The sequence below is a fragment of the Dipodomys merriami genome, unplaced genomic scaffold, assembly GCF_024711535.1.
Source record: "Dipodomys merriami isolate MVZ:Mamm:240054 unplaced genomic scaffold, mDipMer1.0.p SCAF_16, whole genome shotgun sequence".
In the NCBI taxonomy this organism is placed as follows: domain Eukaryota; kingdom Metazoa; phylum Chordata; class Mammalia; order Rodentia; family Heteromyidae; genus Dipodomys; species Dipodomys merriami.
The window spans coordinates 35,849,570-35,868,113 of NW_027202937.1; positions in this window are offsets into that span (position 1 = coordinate 35,849,570).

Below are 18,544 nucleotides of genomic sequence, written 5' to 3' on the forward strand. Positions count from 1 at the left end.
CAGGCTTAGAATGCACCAGTGAAGCCTTCTTTCCAGAAGTAAACCTCAATGTTTGAATAGAAATAATTTGTAGAGAAAGAAAACATACTGGTAGGCACTCAGCAAAAAATCAGTATTTCAGGAAACTGAAGCAGACAACACATTTCTCCAAGAAAGACATTGCAGGGAAAATTGAGAAGAGAATGAAAGAGTAAAAGGCTAGAAAAGATTATGTATGTCTGAGACAAGCAGAAAAGGTCAGATAAAATGATGTTAGGTGAAATGAACCCCAAGATACAAGTGGGTTTTTTTCTTGCTGTTGTTTCTAATGTATTTATAAGTTGATTTTTGTATTGCTTTGTATGTCCCCCACCGTATAACCCCTGTTTTCACTGTATTTGATGTTGGTATAATTTGGGGAGGGGAAGGGAAGTAAACAAATTGTTTAAGTAGGGATACAGGTGGACCTATTGTAAGAATAAGATGTACAAGATGCTATGTAGAAAAATGAACTTTACAACTTTGGGGGGGAGAAGGAGGAGTGTAGTTGTGGAGATGGGAGAGCAGGGATGATAGGGAAAAAACAAAGGAGGAGGCTTGATAAGAAATGTACTTATTACCTTGCTCATGTAATTGTAACCTCTCTGTATGGTATTTTCACAATAAAAAAAACTTACTTTAAAAAAATGTTCTTCAGAGATTATCGTCTAGTGGCACTGTGTAGATGTTGTTTGAGTCCTGAACCGAACCAAACCCAAAAAAATCTTTCTTAATAAAAAACAGGCAGCACTATTTAAGCAATATTTATGGCAGTAAAGAATTATTGTTAAATATATTGGGTGCTGTAATAGTATATGATTATGATTTTTAAATGGTTATCTTTTTTTTTAGTGTTTATCATACAAAAAGTTTTCGTCGTGGTATTTCACAAGTACATATATTGTTCTTTGATCAGATTAAACTTCTCTATTGTTCTCTTTCCCCATCTCTACAACCTCTCCTTTTCAATAGCTTTCAGTGAGTTTCCTTTCACTGGATTTTCTTGTGCCATCTTTATTTATAAATACAACATATGTTGGTATTGTTCACTCCCTGCCCACCATTCTCTCTCCCTCTACCCCTTACCCTCCGCCCTCAAAACTGTGCCACAGTTACAATCATTCTATTTGTGTGTATGTGTGTGTATGTGTAAATATCACATTATGTGAGAAAACCTTACTTTGCCTAACATAATGATCTCTGGTTCCATGAATTTCCTACAATATAATTTCATTCTTCTTTATGTCTGAATAAGACATATATGCTACTTTTTCTTTATCCATTCATCTGTTGATGGGTTTTACACTAAGTATAACTATTGTGAGTAGTGCTGCAATAAACATGGGTAAGCAGGTATCTGTCTTTTATTCTGACTTAAATGCCTTTGGATATATAATCACTAGTGGAATGGCAAGCTTGTATGGTAGTACTATTTGTTTATTCTGTAGTACTGGGATTTTTTTTTTAATATCAAGATGATGGCAAAGGGGTTGCAGTTATATAGGTAAGGTAGTAAGTACATGTCTTGATAAATTTGTTACCCCTTTCCTCATTTTTCTCCTACTTTCCCTCCCCCCAGCCACCCCCCAAGTTGTACAGATCATTTCCAACATATTTCTTGTGAATAGCATTATTGCATTGGTTCTCCCCTTGTCCTTTGTTTCACCATTCTGTTGTTCCCCTTCCTTTCCCTAATTCATATAAATGTATATACAGTACCAGGGTACCAAAATCAAATACAGTGACAACAGGGGATATGCCATTGGAGGAAGAACATACAATAGAAACAAGAAATCACATAGTACATTAAAAACAACAACAGAAAAACCTCTTGTGCCCATGTATTAGAGTTCATTTCACTTAGCATTATCTTATATGATCCTATGTAGTACTGAGAATTGAACTCAGGGTTTTGCACTGTACTGCTTGATCCATGGCCGCAGCCCCTTTTGCTCATTAATTTTGAGATCGAATCTTGCTTTTTCCCAAGCCAACCTGGACCACAATTCTATTTATACATCCCATTATATCTGAGATGTCAGGTATGCGCATGCCTTTTTTTGTTGAGATGAGCATCTCACAAATTTAGTAGCCTGGGCTAGCCTGGGCTGTCCTGGAGGCACAGCCTCTCTAATCTCCACTTCGGAAGTAGCTAGGATTACAGATGTGAGCCACTTGCACCTGACTCTATTGTTTGTTTTTCTAGAAACTTCCATACTGCTTTTCATCGTGGCTGCATTAATTTACATTCCCACAAACAGTGTATGAGTGTTGGTTTTACCTCACATCCTTGTGAGCATTTATTGTTCATCTTCATTTTTATATATACAAAAGAAATGATAGTTTAAGTTCTGAATTGTTGTATTACAACAATAAACCTACTACTAACATTTTAAGTACTTAATGTTATAGCAAATGTTTACATACTAAACAAATTCTAAAAGTTTATGCTGTTTTATTATATATGAATATTGAAACTAAAGTGAAAACATGGCCTCATCTGGAACTAGAATCAGATTAGAATAAGAAAAGGCAAGAGCTTTTAAAGTAAATGGCCATTCTCAGTGCTCTTTTGATTTGCATTTCCCTTATAGCCAATGATGTTGAACCTTTCTTCATATACTTATTGGCCATTTATACTTATGCCATTTATACTTCTTTTGAGAATTGTCTCTTCAAATCATTGTTCCATTTACTAATTGGAGTTTTTTTCTTTTGTTGTTCTTTGGAGTTCAAAATTTTTGTTTTTTGGTCCGTTGTGGTGCTTGAACTCAGGGCCTGGGTGCCATCCCTAAGCTCTTTTTCTCAAAGATAGCACTCTACCCCTTTGATCCAGGGTTCCACTTCTAGTTTTTGAGTAATTAATTGGAGATAAGAGTCTCCGGGGGACTTTATGCCCAGGCTGGCTTCAAACTGCAATCTTCAGAACTCAGCCTCCTGAGTAGCTAAGATTACAGGCAATGTATTATTTTACTGGATGGACAAGTAGTACGGTGATAAAACTAAAGAAGGAGTAAGTGAACTTGGAGACAGATGAGTACATATTTGAAGAAAAAATTGTTTTTGGGAAAATGAACATATGCTTATGTTGGGAATTGTTGGATGTAATCCAATGACTTAATGTGTAGAGTATGACTGAAGGAAGAGCAAATAGAATCAAGCAGACAAAATACTTTAAAGGCATAATGGCTAATGTTTCCCCAAATTTAATTAAGAAGCACAAATTTATTGACTCAATGCTCCATGCACAGCATAAATAAACACCGTAAGGCAACTGGTTGGAAATAGCCATGTATGTATGTAGTAAAACAACATATGCAACATTAAAATGAACTTCTGACTTTGTCAGAACAAGTGAAATAGTCATCTTTAATGTGGAGCCAGGTTCCAGGCCCTCATGGTTGCAACCCTTACTATAGAGGAGGCTATGATCTGAGGATAGCAGTTTAAAGTCAGCCCAGGCAGGAAAGTTTGTGAGAATCTCCAATTAACCACCAAAAAATTAGGAAGCACCAGTCTTGAATGAAAAAGCTAAGGGAGAATGCCAAGACCCTGAGTTCAATCCCCAGTACCAGTGGGGGAGTCAGGGGAGGAGGAGAGGAAGGGGAAGAAATCCATCGATCTAGAATTCTATATCAAATGAAAATATTCTTCCAGCAAAATTACATTTTCAGGTAATAGAAAGCTATGGGAATTTGTTGCTACCAGACAACAAATATTAAAGGAAGTTCTTCAAACTGGAATGAAATAATACTGATAGAAATTCAGATCTTCAGGCAAATTAGAACTGTCTCCAGTCCACCTTATTCTCTTCCAGATATCATTCTTGATGAATCCTGTCCTAGCTCAAAAGCAATTTAATTCTCTATACAGACTGCAAACAATTATCCTGACTGCAGGATAATCACCAGGCTCAAGAGAAGCCCCTTGATAGTTGCTTGGGATAGTAAAATGTGAACACTTACTTTGATACTGTATCTGACACCTCATAGTGATTTATTTATTCTTAGTATTTTTATGATGTGCTTCCTCATGGATATTAAAAACGACTGTAAAGTGTCATTTTAGGAATCCAAATAATTTTTTTGTGTGTGGGACAATCCTGCAGTGCTGTCCCTAAGCTTTTTCTGCTCAAGGCTAGTGTTCTATCACCTGAACTACAGCTCCACATCCAGCTTTTCAGTAGTTAATTGGAGATAAGAGTCTCCTGGACTTTCCTGTCCAAGCTAGCTTTAGACTTTGATCCTTATGTCTCAGCCTCCTGAGTAACTAGGATTACAGGAATGAGCCACCACTGCCCAGCTAAGAATATATATATATATATATATATATATATATAATATATATATATGTATATACATATATATATATATATTACAATTTAACAAGAGCTAAGAGTAAAATCAAGGAAGCTCCTTGCTAAAATTGATTTTATGACAGAAATTGGCTTTTGTTGAGTGTCTGGTTGAGTCTTAAAAATGATGCAAAAAAACTCATATAGGGAAATTCACTCACAGAATGAAGATAATGGTTTTTCAAGGATCTCAGTGGCAAGTCTGCACATGTTCACCTTTGCCTGATATGCCTATGGTATATAATCCTTAAGTATTAAAACAGTGTAAACTAATCAGGATAGTAGACTGTAAAACAATACTTGCATAGTCTTTCCATTTCCTAACAAATAGAGTAATGTCATTCATTCTGAAGGAGGCATAGAATTCCATTATATATACCACATTTTCTTGATCCATTCATCTACTGAGAGGCATCTGGGTTGGTTCCATTTCTTAGCTATGGTAAATAATGCTGCGATAAACAGTTGTGCTGGTAGCCTTTATGGCCTTGTTTGTGATCATTTGGGTAAATGCCCAAAAGTACGATTGCTAGGTCATAGGAGAGCTCTATGTGGAGTACTTTGAGGAACCTCCATACTGTTTTCCAAAGTGGTTGAACAAGTAACTAGTACATGTGTAAGACAACCAGAAAAGGCCAAAAGCTATATACATATGACCATATAAGATGATGTTAAACGAAATGAACCCCAAGATAGGGACACAAATGCCTTTTTTCTTTCTTGCTATTGTTTCTAACATATTTATAATGTACCATGTGATTTTTTTTGTTTCTTTGTATGTTCCTCCCCCAAGGTAAAACCCCTGTTTTCACTGTATTTGATGTCAGTGCCCTGCATCTTGTATATACACTTACCTAATTTGGGGAGGGGAAGGGAAAAAACAAAATGCTTAAATAAAGGTACAGGTTGACCCATTGTAACAATGGGATGTACAAAACACTATATTGAAGATGAACTTTACAACTTTGGTGGGGAGGGGAGGGTTGGTTGTGGAAGTGAGAGGGAAGGGATGGTAGGAGGGACACAAAGGAGGGCAACAATGCTCAATAGGATATGTACTAATTACCTTGCTTATGTAACTCTAACCCCTCTGTACAGCATTTTTACAATAAAAAACATACAATAATACTTGCATAAATGATTGTCTTCTCTGAGTCTTCATTTGTTCAGCATATTTATGAATTGCAAGTACAAACTAATTTTTAAGATTATATTTCTTCTGCTTCCACAAGCATCAATTTGAGTATTCTGTGTTGCCTGGGTGAGCTGCCTCATCTTGAGAGGAGTACTAGCTGCAACAAGAGGCCTCGGAATTTGCCAGAGTGGTCAGAGAGCCAATGAGAGAGACCAACTCAGTGCCTTTGGATTTCATTTTCACTATTAATGATATATATTCTATTTTATTGATTTCTGTCTTTATGTTTATTTCTCTCACTCTGCTTAGTCAGGGCTTGGTTTTAATTTTCTCTGCTGATTTTTTATGATAGAATCTTAGACAATTTATTATGAATCTTTTCTAATACATAATAAATTTCTCTTAACATCTGTTACCTGCATCTCTCCAATTTTTATATGCTTTACTTTTCATTCAGTTTCAATATTTTTAAAATTTTTTCTTATTTGATTTGTATATTTTTGGTGAAAGGGGGGAGGCTACTGGCAAGGAATGAACCTAGAGCCTCATATAAGTTTGGTAAGTACCCTATCACTGAACTAAACCCTCATTCCTCATAGGTACTTATTCATAGGTGTGTTCTTTAACTTCTAAATATTTTAAGGCTTTTTGAGATATTGTCCCCATTTCTAGCTTTTCTATCGGTAGCCTGAGAACAGACTCTGTCTGATTCCAGTTTTCTTTTGAGATTCCTTTTTACCAGGTCTGGACTCTTAACTGCATTTTGTAATTTAAAATATATGAATTTCTCAGCTGTGGAGTATAGTATTGCGATATACATATCATTTAAGTTTATCTGTCAGTCGATGACAGACTCCTGAGCCTAGTAATTATCCTGCTTAGGACTACCTCTTGCTGTCTGTGTGGTGAATTGTAGTGAATTAAATCAGGTTTGGGATAGAACAGGATTCATCAAGAATGATATCTGAAAGAGAAGTGAGGTGGACTGGTAACAGTTCTAATTGCCTGTTTGTAGAATAGACAGCTTGAATATAACTCATAACTTGAATTTCATCACAACATTAAGCACATTTGAGAGATATTCTAAAAATATGAAGCTAATACTCTTCAGAACTATCAAAGGTACAAAAAAACAAAAAGACTTGGAGACTGGATTAGGGTTGATGACAGTTAAATGTCCTGTCTGGCCCTGAGTTGGATCTCAAATTAGAAGAAAGACATCAGTGAATTAACTGTTGTAATTTGAATAAAACCTATATATTATATAATTATATTGGGTTGTTAATTTTCTGGTTTTGGTAATTTTCCTGTGATTATTTGAGATATTAATATTTGGAGTTAATGGGAAATATTACTATTTTTAATATTTAATATTTTTATTGTAAAGATATTGTACAGAGGGGTTATAGTTACATGAGTAAGGTAATAAGTACATTTCCTATGGAGCATTGTAACCCTCTCCTTTGTTTTTCCCCTACTGTCCCTTCCCTCCCCACACCCCAACACCTCCCTCCCCTCCCCAGAAGTTGTAAAGTTCATTTTCAACATAGTGTCATGTATGTCTCATTGTTACAGTGGGTCAACTTGTATCCTTGTTTCAGCATTTTGTCACTTCCCTTCCCCTCCCCAAATTAGAAAAATGTATATACAAGATGCAGGGCACTGGAATCAAATACAGTGACAACAGGGGTTTTATGTCAAGACTTACTTTAAAATAAGTTATGTTTTAATTTTTTAAGCATTACGGCATAGTAAACTTTCAATTCATATGCTTGAGAATTAAAAGAAAAACTAAATCAGTAACTAAACAAGTTACTAATATGTGTTGCTAATGACATGCAAATTTAAAATGGAGAATAAGGAGATATGTGAATTGAAACAGCAAATATTTTTAAATATTTTAAATAAATTGGTAAAATAATGTCAACTTATGTTTCCAGATCAAATAGATCCTCAGGCTAGATAGACACACCGGGGAAAAAATGTCCATCTATATGGTATTTATAAATATTTTACTTCTAGGTCCTCACATACATGGGCTCATAAAGATTAAAAGCAAAAGAATGTCAACCCCCAAAAGAATCAATATGCCTAGGTAGGCATGAAGTTAACAATAAAGTTGCTGAGTTGATAGAACACAAAAGATACTTGAAGGAAAATGTATTAACCAGGCACTGGTATCTCTTGCCTATAATCCTCGCTACTTAGGAGGCTGAGATCTGAGGATCAGAGTTTAAAGCCAGCCTGGGAAGGAAAGTCTGTGAGATTGTTATCTCCGATAAATCACCAGAAAACCAGAGGTGGTGCTATGGTTCAAGTAGTAGAGCACTATCCTTGAAGAGCTGAGGGACAGCACCCTGGCCCAGAGTTCAAGCCCCATAACAACCCCCCCCCAAAAAATTATTTATTATAAAGGCTACTATACCAGGATAAAAGCAGATTTTTATCTGCCAGGCAGATAAAATTTTTATTCTGAACTAAGGTAAAATTACTAATATAACCTCAAGATATGTAATTTCTTTAATTACAGAGCTGACCACATACTAGCACAAAGCAATTCTCAAGAAATCTGATCACAATGAAATTATACTAGAAATCAGCAACATACTTTTCTTCTTTTTCCCTTTTTCTTTCTTTAATGTATTTTTATTGTAAAAATACTGTACAGAAGGGTTACAGTTACATGAGAAAGGTAATGAGTACATTTCCTATTGAACATTGTTACCTCCTCCTTTGTTTTTCCCCTACCATCCTTCCCTCACCACCTACCTAAACACTGCATATGTGTGAAAATTTTCAAACAGACTCTGCATAACACATCAGTCAAATTAGAATTTTGAAATCAAAAATTAGAAAAACTTGAAAAAATTTCCACATTGTAAGGTAGAATGCAGTGCAGCAGCCTTGTTGCATTTGTGATTTGTCCAGAGGCAGAAGCAGTGATAAGCAGAGCTAAACATCAAACTCAAAAGTTTAAAATTGAAAACAGAATGGGCACAAAGAAAATAGAGGGAAAGAAACAAAAACTAAAAAGCAGTAAGGGTGTTCAAATCAGGCTACTGAAAAAAATGTAAAGAAGAATGGGACAAAAACTAGCAAGATGGGTCAAAAGGAAAATAAACAGGATTGTATCAGGAATGGACAGAGAAACATTAACATACATTGCTTTAAAAAAAAAAAGGAAGAAGAAAAGCTGTTTCTATGTCAGGACAGTTGGTGGTAACAGCAAGCTATGATCAGGTATCCCCCAAATGCCCCTCCCCTTATCCCTGGAAGACCTCTTGCTGACCTAACAAAACAGAAAACAGAAAATTAGCTATTCCACCACCAAGTCTCACTCTGCCCCAATTCAGTCCTGCTGTTCACTAACCAGAGCAGAACACACAGCCTCATCAGAAAAGGGGTTCTTAGGAGACTGAGACAACACATAGAATTTTTTTAAGATTTATTGTCCTATGTTTGACAGAACCAAGTCACAACATGAAATCCTATTACATGTGAGCTAATGGATGAGATATTATCACAATGACATTTGAATGGCAAGTGGGTTTTGAAAAATGAATGTTCCTAATAAAAACCTTTGAAAAATGGTACCTTGTATAAGAACAGAACTACTTGCCTCCTATCATTCCTGACATGCAGATGATGGTGTTCCGTTAGGCATATCACATTGACTCCCTTCAAGCCCTCCTATAGAAGAGTTCCTGCACAAACTGATGCCAATTAAAAGGATTCCAGAAAAGAAAGGCCAAGGCTTTGTTTTGCTTTTCAAGGAAAGCAATACATTTGGTCTCAGGAAATGGTTCTCAGCTGCTACAATACACTGCAAACACCTACTGAGCCTCCATGCCCTAGTTACTGGGGAAGGCCTAGGCTTTGGTGTTCTTCCCTGACTCTAGGCAGTTCTGAGATATGCTACAGCTGAGGGCTTTCCAGCTCCTGTGGGACACCATCTAGCGTTTCCCTCTTAAGGTCTATCATGTTAGTATATATCCTCACAAGCATGTTTTCAGGCCCTTTTAAACACACAGAAGTTGGATAATGCCCTAGGGCACATGACTTAGAAACAGGTTTAGGATTTGAGGAGTCTTACTCCAGTATCTGTTCATGTGCCTGCCATTTACATTACCTTGGAGTGACACACATGTGACAGCAAAGCTTTGCTGAATGAAGGACTCCTTCAAAGTAGCAAAGATCTAGCATAGACGTAACAGCTCAGTCTGATGGCCTTCAGTCAGAAGGTTCAGACCCAGCTCCCAAGATCCAAAGATAAATTGTGTTTGCCCTGCTCTACTCTAAGGAATTGTCCAAGCACCAGGGAAAGAAAAGGTCTGCTTTTGAATTTCTGGTTACTTGGCTTTGGCAAATCCAAAAGGAAGGAAACAATGTAACCAAGAAAGCTAGGCTGCAGGAGTTTGGAGATTACCTTTCCCCAACTCCTAGAACTATCTGTCTGAGTTTAAAGAAATTATATGTGCCACTCAAAGACTCCCATTGCTGCATAGCAAGAGCACCCTGTCCTGTGGTAGATATTAGGGGAAAACATGGAGATGGCAGAAGAGATCATTGTATAGAAGCTTCTAGGCCTACATAAGAACAGAACTAGAGGCTTGAGACATTGCATCACTTCACTACTGGGAATGTTTTCGAACTTAACTATAGTAAAAATCAGTGTCCTAGATTTTTAGGGGAAAATCCTACAAGTCAACTTTCCCACCAATGCCAGTTTATTTTGAACTAATATATGACCTGGTATTAATGGGAGAGAGACAGTCACATTTAATTATTCACCTGTTCAAGTCAAAATACAGATACCATTTCATACTAGCATCTTCTAAGAGCAACTCCCAGCCTACATGTCTACACAGGTGTATCTATATTTACTCTCCCTTCTAACCATGTCATCATCTTGCCTAAACATGTAAATGTCTGTATTTTATCATGGAAAAGACTGAGTGAGGGAAGGAGAAGCTTAGTTTCTTACATGTGATCTCAGTAGCCAGTAGCTTGTGAAAGTGGTGGGAGAGAAGCCACTGAGGCTTAGTGCAAACCTCTTCCTAATAGAACCTTTCTGTAGTGAGATGAGATGTGAACTCAAGAAAGGAGCAAGGGCTTCTTCTGTAGGGCAGGACCTTAGCAGCAGCATCTTTAGAGTAGTAAGTAAGGTCCTCAGCCTGTGACTAGGAAGCTGGAAGCTTGTCCTAAACAGAGGAATGATATTTTAAAGGACAGTTTAAAATCACAGCAGAACTTACATCCCAATGCATTCTGCCCTCTGTAATAGCAAACCAATTTTACAATGACATGAAGCACAGAAGGGACAATTGTCCCTCCTCCTCAACTCACTTCTAGGATGCATTTTGTTTATTTGTTCTTTTAGTTTACATACATTACTTATAAGGGGATTTCATTGTTACATTTCCACACATGTTTACAATGTATTCCTATAAACCACACCCCCTTTTTCAGTCTCCTTTCCCCCTATCTCCTTCCCCAAACAATTTCAAGAGGTTTCTCATATTCCTGTCATTTATATTTTTAGATCTAGAAACTGCATATCAGAGAACATGGCTTATTTCCTTTAACATGATGATCGCCGGCTCCATTTTCCTGCAAATGACAGAACTTCCAGGGTGTTTTGGTTTGGTTTTGTTTTTTTGTTTTTGTCAGTTGTGGGGCTTGAACTCTAGGCCTGGGCGCTGACCCTCAGCTCTCAGAGAGCACTCTACCACTTGAGCCACGGAGCCACTTCCAGTTTTCTGGTGGTTAAATGGAGATAAGAGTCTGACAGACTTTCCTTCCCTGGCTGGCTTTGAACCACAATCCTCAAATCTCAGCCTCCTGAGTAGCTAGGATTACAGGAGTGAGTCAACTGTGTCCAGCTTCCAGGGTGTTTATAAAAGGGCACTAAGAAGATTGCTAATGTTGGATACTCATTTTCCTTCTTTCACTTCTATATATGTGTTTTTTTTATCTTTAATTGTATAAAGGAGTTTTAGTTCAGTAAGTCAGTTTTTGAGTATGATGCATTTTGATCAGTGTCATCCCTTTCATAATTCTTCCCCATCTCTCCTAACACCACCCATCTCCTCAATTGTTCTATTCCATTTTCACATATATACATTGAATATTATGACTACCTTTATCCACCCTTTCATTCTCTGTCTACCATTCTCCCCTTGACCCCACCCCTTGCCTGCACCATATATTCCAGCTTCCTGGTATATATTTTGTTTATAGTTGTTCAAAGCAGTTACACCTTGCCTATGCTATACTTTAGCTAATATGTTTGTGTACATCACCCTGTGTACCTTTACATATTTAGATCTAACTGTCATATATGAGAGAAAACATGCATCCTTTGTCTCTCTGAACCTGAATTACTTCACTTAATATGAGCTTTTCCAGGTCCATCCATTTCCCTGAAAATCACCTAATATCATTCTTCTTTCTTTCACTCTTTAAGAAAATATTATATGCTAAGGTTATTTTTATTCTGATATTCATTCTTCATTCCTCCTGGCTTTTGTGTTATTTATTTATATTCATGTATATTAATTCTACAAAGTATATTCCATTATTCCATTTTCACATATGCATATAATTTACTTTGATCACATTAAGCCTGTTTTGTTCCTTCTAATCCCATACACCCTCCTTTTTTATTAAAAATTTTAACAGGTTGCATTGTTCTGTTTACTTCATTCTAGAGTATACTTTGATCATATTTAACCCTAATTCCTCTCTCCTTTTACCATCCCCTGTCCCACTACTTCTCCTTTTACATTCATGTAATTTTTTTAGGTCTAAATTCCACATGTGAAAGAAAACATGGTTTGTCTGTCTTGGTCTGGTTTATTTTGCTTAACACAATGATTTCCAGTTTCATCCATTTTTTTTTCTGCAAATGACATGACTTTGTTCTTCTTATGATTGAATAATACACGTTTTTTGTTTTTTTGTTTTTTTTGTCGGTCATGGGCTTGAACTCTGGGCCTGGGCGCTGTCCCTCAGCTCTTCAGCTCAAGGCGAGTGCTTACCACTTGGGCTACAGCGCCACTTCCGGTTTTCTGGTTGTTTATTGGAGATAGGAGTCTCACGGTCTCTCCTGCCCGGGCTGGCTTTGAACCGCGATCCTCAGATCTCAGCCTCCTGAGTAGCTAGGATTACAGGCTTGAGCCACCAGCACCACGTTTGTATCATATCACATTTTTTTTATCCATTCATTAACTAATGGGCCTTTAGGCTGATTTCATATTTTGGCTATTATGAATACTGCTATAATAAACAAGGGTGTACAAATGTATCTTACATGTTGACTTACATTGCTTTGAATGTATGGCCAGGAGTAGCATTCCTTTATAAAAATACTCAAAGTAAGCCAGCCAACTGTGGTTGCTCACACCTGTAATCTGAGAATCATGGTTCAAAGCCAGTCTGGGCAGGAAAGTCCATGAGACTCTTATCTCCAATAAAAACCACAGAAAACCGGAAGTGGCACTGTGGCTCAAATGGTAGAGCACTAGCCTTGAGCTGAAGAGCTGAGGGACAGCGCCCAAGCCCAGAGTTCAAGCCCCACAACTGACCAAAAAAAAAAAAGACTAACCTAGGTATAATGTGAGATCCCTATCTCAACCAATATTTTTTTAAGCTGGGTGTATCATCTCAAGTTCATGGAAACCATTAATAGTGGGATTATGGTATAGGCTGATTCCAGGCATAAATACCAAAGTCTTTGAAAAAAGCAAAAAAACAGTGGCAGCATGGTTCAAATGCTAGAACACCTGCTTAGCGAGTGCAAGGCCTTGAGCACAAACCCGTTCCAAAACAAACAAAATAAGTCATCTCATTGACAAAATGTGATGAACCCATCCTGCGAGCCTGGAGACCAACCTGGATACTCACCACTTGTGGAAGGAAGGGTGGATATGGGAAGCCAGGGTCTGTTTTTAAAAATTACAGTTCCGTAAAACCTGCCTCTCTTGTCTTTGTAATATTTTATCCTGTTAAATCCTTTGGAGTGAAAGGCTGCCCCTGGCTATCTAGCAGCCATTGAGGCTTATTGAAATGCAGACAGGCCTGATAGGCCTGATTTCCACTTCTCTCTAAGGCTCAAGCATCATCTTTCTAGTCTCCAAAGAGGGCAGTGAGGATCAGGTTGAGACATTTGGCACCCAAAGGAATGGATGTAACACTAGTCTTTTAGGTTCTGGATTTCTCCCCATATGTCTGCCAGTCTTGTGAGAGCAGTAGAGACACCGTTGCCCATTTCATCAAGGCCCCACCACTTCATTTTGGGAAAGTTCAGTGTTGTTTCATTTATGACACAATCCTATAAATACTTTCATTTAGAAAAACAATGTTGTTTTTTAAATAAAAATTGACATCATTGCTAACACCCCTCATAAATGAAACTCAAGTAATTCTGAATATTTTAAAAACATGAAAAGCCAGGCTCTGGTACCAAATACCTATAATTCTAGCTTTTTAGGATGCTACTCAGATCTGTGGATTGTGGTTGGAAGCCAGCCCAGACAGGAAAGCCCATGATACTCTTATCTCCAATAAACTACCATAAAAGCTGGAAATAGGGCTGTGGCTCAAGTGGTACAGCACTATCCTTGAGGAAAAAAGCTCAGAGACAGCACCTAGAGCGTGAGTTCAAACCCTGGGACTAGCACAAAACAAAGCAAAAAAAAATACCAAAAAACCATGAAGATAATCAATTAAAGATGACATACAAAAAACAAGGAGCTTTTAGAAGTTATTAGGCACTCAGACTTTGTAAGCAAGACCAAGAGTTGCAATTCGTAAAACTCACCATCAGCATCTCTGAGCATGTGGCCTTAGGAAAAGAAAAGTTAAAATGCCACATTTCCGAGGCTGAAATATTAGAATATTAGAAATATTAGAAATAAGATGCAAACATAAAGGGGACCCAAATAGGGAATAATGAAGTAAATCTCTCCTCTTTGCAGATGACATGATCTTGTATTTAAAGGACCCTATGGACTCCACTTCCAAGTTACTTGAGCTGGTCCCAAACTTTGGCAAAGGAGCAGGGTATAAAATTAACCCTCAAATATCAATGAGAAGAGCACAGCTGAAATCAGGAAAGTGACCCCTTTTGTAATAGCCTCCCAAAATAAAATACCTAGGTTTTAACTAAAGAAACAAAGGAACTCAATGATAAAAATTTTAAGAGTCTGAAAAAGGAAATTAAAGCAGAACTAAGGAAGTGGAAAAACCTCCCATGCTCCTGGATTGGGAGGATTAACAATATGAAAATGGCAATACTGCCAAATGCTATCTACAGATTCACTATCCCAACTTCATTCTTCAACGAAATAGAACAAGTAATCCAAAAATTCATATGGAACAATAAAAGACCCCCGAATAGCAAAAGCCATCCTTAGCAGAAAGAACAGTGCTGGAGGAATATCAATACCAAACTTCAAACTCTACTACAAAGCCATAGTAATCAGAACAGCTTAGTACTGGCACAAGAACAGACCTGAGGACCAATGGAATAGAACTAAAGATCCAGAAATGAACCCACAGGCCTATAGCCACCTAATCTTCGACAAGGAAGCCAAAAAATAGAATGGAAGAAAGCCTCTTCCGTAAATGATGCTGGGAAAATTGGTTAAACACCTGTAGAAAACTAAAGTTAGATCCTTATATATCACCCTGCACCAGACTCAATTCCAAATGGATCAAAGACTTTGAAATAAAAGCAGATGACACACTGAAAACATTACAGGAAGGAATAGGAATAACTCTAGAACTCCTGGCACAGCCCAAAATTTTCTTAATAATGACCAAGAAACACAACAAATCTAAGAAAGATTGGATAAATGGGATTGCATGAAACTGCAGAGCTTCTGTATGGCAAAGTACATAGCTAGCAAGATCAATAGGAAGCCCACTGATTGGGAGAAGATCTTCACTAGCCATACAACAGACAAGGGCCTCATACCTAACCCTTACTTGGCTTACAACAAAATTTCTGCTCCTCCTTCATCTTCTGTGCTTCCAGTGGCCTACATATGAAATCTCTGGTTCTCTTCTGCATCAGCCTAATACTTTTAATCAGAAAGACAAACAGGGTGGTCATCTGATTTCTGCTTTACAATGTAGTATAGGTGCTCTGGAGAATGTGAGTTAAAATGTTGAGGGTGGCAGACATACCTTAGAAGTCAGAACTAGGCTCTCCTCACCTAGAAGATGTGGCTCACAGTGTCCGTTGGCCTAGGATCTGTCTCTGAGGGTGAAGTTGGTCTAGGTCATTACCAAAGCTCCTTGCAGGTTTTGGAATAACATGAGGTAAGTCAAGCTCAAATTCTCTGTAGTGATTTTGTGAAAAATTTTGTAAAATGTAGTGTCCCTCAACAACTATCTCTCCCTCCCCCTGCCTCTCTGTTTTTCTGTCTCTCTGTCTCTGTCTCTCTCCGCATATATATGAGGTAGCTGATCTCTGCCTATAATTACCCACTACAGAACCGGTCTGGTGCCTCTTCACTCTCAGCTGGCAGTAAGTAAAGGACAGAGCAGATAGGATGGTGGGCTCTTTCCAGCTGCTTCTGCAAAATTGATACCCTAAGTTTTCTTCTCCATTCTACACAGCTACACCTGGAACTTCAAGAGGTGACAACTGCATTGGCACTATGGAACAATGGTGTCAGATGAACTCCTGTGAGGCCTCCCATGGCACTGAGCTTCCTGTACGTGGCTCAATAATTGTTTTCATTAAATTGTCATCCAGATTTGAATAAAGGTTGTTCCTATTAGCAGTATTAGTGTCAGCTTGCATAATTGTACCATGTTTATACAAAATGTTAACATTTGGGAAAACCAGGTGCAACAAGGTATAAGGTCACATTGTAGGATGTTCTCTAAATCTAAAGTTACTTCAAAATAATTTGATAGAAGTTCGAGTAATGCCCTGCCAGCTCTTTCCCTAAAGAATCTTGAAGTCAGGAGCAAGCAAGAGAAGGAGTTTACAAAGATGGTCAGAACTGAACATTGTTCACAGTGTTTCTAGTTAGCCCGGAGACTTCAGGGAAAGGGAGATGTCCCTCCTCATCTCATCACTGTCTATGCTCACCTTTGTCAAAGTTTTGTTGATCTCCAGAATGGGAGTAGGATCCAGACAGATCCCCGGGCTCTCTGGCAGGAAACAACTCTACCTAAGTCTGAATTTCCCCAGAGGGAATGGAATGCCTCTAGACCTTTTGAGCAAAGGGATCATTTCTATTTTTTTCTTCATTCATTTTTCAACAACTACTTTTCAGTGTCATGCTAATCAAAAGTAGAGAGCTCAGCCAGAGCCTGGCAAGATGGCCTCCCATTTATGATAGCTTTCCAACTGCTAGGTCAAGTTTGAGTGCTCGTTCTGATTCCTTCCCACCATTCCCTGATCATAGGCACTTCCCTGTGACTCAGAGGACAATTTATCCTCCAGTGAGCCTTTTCAAGAGGCAGAAAACAAATTTGAGATCAAATTAACCTCTTCCATTCTTGTCCATAGTGCTTGTGTCCTCTACGGACTAGAATATAACATTTTTGAATATCAAAGCCAAGCTCTTCAAACCCAGGTTCATTTCTTTCCTCATCACTTCATTTTCCTTCTTCCCTCAAGACTTTGAAAGATTCCTTGCTCTTACCTTGAGTGGTCTGAAATATTTTTCTCTGCCTCCTCTAGCCACTGACTACCCAGCCATCTCTTCAACACAGGGTTTCTTGGATTCTTCCCCCTCATCACTGATTTGTTAGCCTGTCCCATGATAGTTTAACTACTCTATTGACATGAAACTTCTAGAACTTTGATGTAATCAAAACTTATTTCATTGGAAGGGAAGGGGAAAAACAAATCTTTTAAATAGGGATACAGGTGAACCCATTGCAACAATGAGATGTACAAGTCGTTATGTCCAAAAATGAACTTTACAACTTTGGTGCAGGGGTGGGGGAGGTGGGGGAGTAGGGGGGAGGATTGGGGGGGCGGGGGGAGGATGGGAAGGGATGGGGAAGGGAAACAAAGGAGGAGGCTACAATGCTTGATAAGAAATGTACTCATCTTGCCCATGTAATTGTAACCCCTCTGTACAGTATTTTCACAATAAAAAAAATAAAAATAAAAAAACAAAAAAAAACATTTCATTGTCAGTTGATAGTCCAATGTGATGCTCCTGGCCAGATGGCTGTCTGGAAGCTCTCCTCAAGGACTAACTTTATTGCCAGATAGTAGAGTTTTTGAGAAGTGGGACCTACTAAGAGGTCTTTGAGAGCATGACCCTGAAGGAGACTGGGGCTACAGCTGTCTCTCTAATCTCTCTCCAACTTTGAACTGAGTAGTTTCCTTTACCATGTGCTTTTTCCATAACCTGACCAAAGGCCAAAAACAATGGAACCAACTGATCATAGGATAAAACTTCCCAACACTGTGAGCCAAAATAAACCTCTCCTTTTTTATAAGGCTATTTTCTTAAGTGTTTTCTATAGTGTTGAAAATGAACAGAACTCCTTCAGAATATAGGAAAGAACATTTTCTAATTTATTGTCTAATTCCTGCATTCTCCTAATATCAAAACCCAAAAACCTTATGAGAAAAGAAAATGACTGACCCAGACCAACACAAACCTAAATGATAAAATCTTCAATGCAATATTGACAAACTGTACCTAGGAATATATAAAAAGGATAAAACATAACCAAGTAATATTCACCCAGGAAGCAAAATGTTGTTTCAACATTTGAAGATTAATTAATTCATTTCCCCTTCTAACGACGCTAAAGAGATGAGTTTAAAAACACAGTAAAGTCTTCTCCTTAATAGTTACAACATCCATTGGCTTTGGAGTCTAAACTCAGCTCAGGATTTCTGCTGCTTCCCAATATGTGGTCATGACCAAATGTCCAGACTACTCTGTTACACACTGAAGGAATGAGGAAGGGTCAGTGATGAAACAAGACTATGACCTTGAGAGCTTGAGAAGTGCCCACCTCACCACTTCCCTCAGATCTTAAGAAGCACA